Here is a 4,368-nt window from a genome sequence, read left to right on the forward strand (position 1 = left end):
CACTTTCTCATAAAACTCTTAAGGCTGGACAGATTAAATGGTTTTGAGTCTTTCTTGTCACCAAGTGACCTCTTAGTGATTTCTGCAGGATCACAGAGAGAAAATGCCAGAGGGGTGGGGACTGCATGGGTGAAATGTCCCTTCTGGCAGGGATGTAACTCCATGTGCCCACTCAAATGTGAAAGAGAGAAGTGCTCTGTCTCAGAGGTGACACACATATGTGAAATGTTAAAGCTTATCCATCTTTATAAGGTGGATGCATCAGGCACATGAAAGCCAGGTCAGGATAAAGCCTGAATGTAAGGTTTGACACAACAGCATTAACAGCTTCCTAGCCTCCCCTTTGAGGCCAGGAATTAGCTCCCCTTTAAAATAATCTCCAAGAACAATGTGCTCCTGCAGCCATGGGACTGGTTCTGCTGTACTGTGAGTGCACTGAGCTTTCCAGCAGCAAATTCCTTCACCTGCCTTAAGCAGGAGAACACATCACACACGTGGCATTACTGGAAGAGGTAACAGCCTCCATGACACATTTACCGAAACAATATAATTGAAAGGACCAATATTTTTCTTTCCCTATGACTATTTGCACTCTACAAAGCCTTTGTTTTAACCAGTGCCTCTCTCTAGCAATCCACTTCTCTTTCTCTGTTTGCAACAAAAAGGGGGTTTCTGTTTAATTTTAACAGGGCTACGTTGCAACTAAAGTGTTTTCAAAGAACACCTGCATCATTGCTCCAACGAGCAGGAGGTTTCAGCTTGGCAAATGGTTTCCTACAGCACCTCAAGGAGACACGGTAGGATGGTGGATGAAAGTGGTGTGAAAGCCAATTGATCGAGAAAAGGCTCCAATAAGTGAAGAGAACCTTCTCAAAGTTTGTTCAAAAGTTGCATTGCCCATGAATAACCCCTTCCCCGTTACCAAGATGTGTGTAGAGGTTCTGAGCTCCGTTTTTGGTTTTTTTAAATGTAGTTTTCTGGGTTTGTTTTCTTGATGCTCAGGGATTTGGGCCTCACCCACTGCCACCCAGAGAAATCGCTTCATTATCTGGAGGAACAGACTCCAGAGCTTGAAGCCATATGGAAAACACATCCAAGCTCTGTGCAGAGGAATTCCCTCTTACCTGGCTCACCCAGCTCCTGGTGAGTCTGCTGCTGACAGCCTTTGTGTTCCAAAACAAATGGGTGCTTGTAGTACAAGTTTAGAATTACGCAGTTCAGTTTCTAAGTGACTTTTCCTGGTACATTCCCAACACTAAGTTGGAAAAATTTCAGCTACATTGTTCTCCTATTTTCTCAGTCCAAATCTAATCAGTTTTTCCTTTTCTTTTACCATCAAACTTCTTATCATGATCAAACTTCTTATCAGGATCAAACTTCTTAGAGCAAGGTATTTCATGCTTGAAAGATAAGATTAATAAACTGCTGGTCTATTACTGCACTATACCTACTGCATTAGCCATTTAAGATAATGTGATCTGAAGTCTGAATTTATAGAGATCGGTGTGAGTTATTTTTAGTTTAACTTCTTCTTACTATACTAAGAATTAAAATGTTTTATTTTAAAAATAAGCATTGCCAAGCAATATGGCCAGTTGTAAACAGACAGATGCACTATTGCTCTCTGACCAAACCAGAAATCAATGAGCAAATGACAGAATTAATAAGTGTATTAAATGCAGTCTGCAGTTGAAAACAGAAATTATTTAAGAATGTTTCATAAAGGTTTAACACAGAAAGCAAAGAACCATCCCCTAACCAACTAAAGTTGGAAATTTGAAAGAGTCAAATTGGGCCAAAAGTAAGGCAAAAAGGCTGGGCAGAGTTTCTTCATCTAAAACATCAGTAACTCAGTCTGTGTGGGACACAGCAGATCTTCATCTTCCCTCCTTGCCCAGGGGCCCTTTCCTTGGCCTTTAATGGGAGTCACTCCAAGAGACACTTTACCCACTCAGGAACAGCCCAGAGTTTCTCTAAAGAAAGGACACAGCTGCCTGGTCTGTTCAGGAAAAGGCTTTTGGGGTCTCTAAGGGTCAACTGACATTAAAACCAAAGCAAAACTGCATCCAAGAATATTTTAGCACTTCCAAGGAAAAGCTGTGGGGTTGCAGTATTTAAAGAGAAGTTCCTGCCTGCCTTGCCTGGGGTTTCTGGAGAGACCCTCCTCTCCTTTTCCAGCTCTACACTGCATTTTCCCTGAGATCACACAGGCACAGCCCTCTTCCCTTATCCTATTGTGAGTCAATGGGAATGTCTCTCTGGGGGCTTTTGAGCCCCTGGACACCATGGGCCAGACTGTCACGGATGATGATTTCAAGTGCCCTGAGGCAGCCAGGGTCTGACCTGAGTGGGGTCTGACCTGAGCAGGGTCTGTGGTGCAGCATCTTGTGCCAAGAGCCTGGCAGCCTCAAAGGCAAACAGGGATACCCACAGCCAGGCTGCAACCAGAGCCTCCCTGCTCTCCGTGCAGGGAATTGCAGGGCACAGGCGCTTCTGGAAGGGACAGTGCCTTCTACAACAGGATCTCACTTAAAGCCAGAATTCCAACAGGAGAGCACAACATGGCAGCAGGGCCCCACTGTTCACAAAACTGCTCTACTTTCACGCACTTAGGTTCCTGTTTTTACTACAGTATTACACATTGTGATGCTTAATACATGTCCAAGCTTCTTTTATTCCATGAAAAGCTTAAATTCACAAAATGTGGAACTATTATGGAACCAAGGAAGCAAAGTGGTTGCTCTTTCCAGACCCAAGGAATTTAATCCTAATATGACACCCTAGCAGGTTTCTTACTCTAACTGGGATGCCACTACATTCTACAATGTTCATGAGTCAAATTTAGATTGATCCAGGTTTTGATTGATCGTGAAGAGAACAACACTCAAAACGGGATTCCTAAAGAGGGACATGACAACAGAGGGACATGACAACAGTGAACCTGAGGGACTCTCAAAATGTCCAAGTAAGTACAGAGGTACAGAAATATTCCTAACAGTGCAGAAGACTGGAGTTGCTTTCCTTGCCAAAAAAGATCCTTCTAAACAAGGACAAGGCCTGAGTTTTATTTAAATTTTAAATCCTGAGGGCAATCTATGAGCATGCCCAATGAGCATTACAAAGTGGCAGGATTTTATCCCCAGTCCTACTCCTATTTTTCTCTTCCTGCTCGTCCCAAAGCAGACAAAACATGAAGACAAAAAAAACATCTGAAAAACTGCATTAACAGAAAAGAGTTCAAGAGTGACTCGAGTATAATTAAAAACCCATCACAAAATCTAATAAAAGTGTTTGAATGCCGTCATGTATTTTAAAGCAAACTGAAGACGCTGAATGAACCTGACTTTTGAGGAATTTTTTAACACAGAATAGATATTCTGATTGAAGATACCAGCAGCAGGTCTAACACCGGTCTTGAGGGTATGAAAAGACCTCAAAAACTGTACATTAATCAAACTGCAATGGCACAAACGTGCCGGGCCCGACGAGGCGCCCCCGCCCCTCGCGGCCCTCCCGCCCCTTCCCGCTCCCCTCCTGCCGGCCGGGCCTCGGCCTCACCCCGCTCCGCTCGGGCCTCGGCCTCACCCTCCTCCACCGCAGCAGGAGCGCGGTCCTTTACACCTGCAGCAAAGGGCCGATTCCTCGCGGGCAGCGCAAGGGCTTTCTCGGCGTTTCCCGTCGGGTTTTTTCTCCCCCCCGCCCGCAGTCGGCAGCGGAGCGAGGGAGGGGGAGCGCGGGGCGCGCCGCCCTCACACACCGCGATGGCGCTGCCGCTCGGGCACGAACGGGAGCGGGGCCCCCGGTGTGGCGGCACGGATCGGAACGGCCCTTCGGACTGGCAGATTCAAACAGTGAAACGGAGGCCAGAATTCGGTTTCATCTTGCAGTGCAACAGTGGCTAGAAGTTATTTTTACGTATAACACCCTACCCCCTTCAGACTTTCCCCCCCTCCGCCGTACAAACACACACACAGAACCTTTTAAAGTAAGGTGCTGGGTTTCAGTTCAAAAGTAGTTTCCTCGTCACAGACTGGGGCTGCTCACAGAACAAAACTGAGCAACTTGTCAAATATTCCAAAACCTCTCTAAGTGACCACCTTCCCAATATTTACATCACCACAGAAAATAAGCTGAGGCAAGCTGAAAATAAATAGTGTTGCCACCTACAATAACAGAGACCTCCACAGACTTGAACATAGATATATAATATTCCAGCCTGAAATGCCTATTTCTCGTAAAACATTTTTCAGTGGCCATGTTGTATTTGGGACACATATTTTGGTGGGTGCTGTGGTTACAAGGAACATACAGTGCCTTTTGGAAACTACAAAGGCTCATATTTATTTTGCCTAACACAAAGCTTTTTTT

At 45.2% G+C, this 4,368-nt stretch overlaps 2 protein-coding genes across 4 annotated transcripts in view; one reads left to right on the forward strand and one right to left on the reverse strand.

Annotated features, from left to right (window-relative positions):
• The window catches only part of GKN2 (gastrokine 2), a 34,730-nt gene extending 30,983 nt beyond the window's left edge, over positions 1-3,747 (reverse strand). For both annotated transcript variants that reach the window (XM_017837267.1, XM_017837269.1), the window contains exon 1: positions 3,559-3,747. The gene's annotated coding sequence lies outside the window, so the exon portion shown is untranslated. The remainder of the gene's footprint in view (positions 1-3,558) is intronic.
• LOC108508465 (gastrokine-1-like) overlaps positions 1-4,368 on the forward strand; it is a 32,386-nt gene that overhangs the window by 22,173 nt on the left and 5,845 nt on the right. The window lies entirely within an intron of this gene.

The sequence above is a fragment of the Lepidothrix coronata genome, unplaced genomic scaffold (assembly GCF_001604755.1).
Source record: "Lepidothrix coronata isolate B3197 unplaced genomic scaffold, Lepidothrix_coronata-1.0 Scaffold301, whole genome shotgun sequence".
NCBI lineage: Eukaryota > Metazoa > Chordata > Aves > Passeriformes > Pipridae > Lepidothrix > Lepidothrix coronata.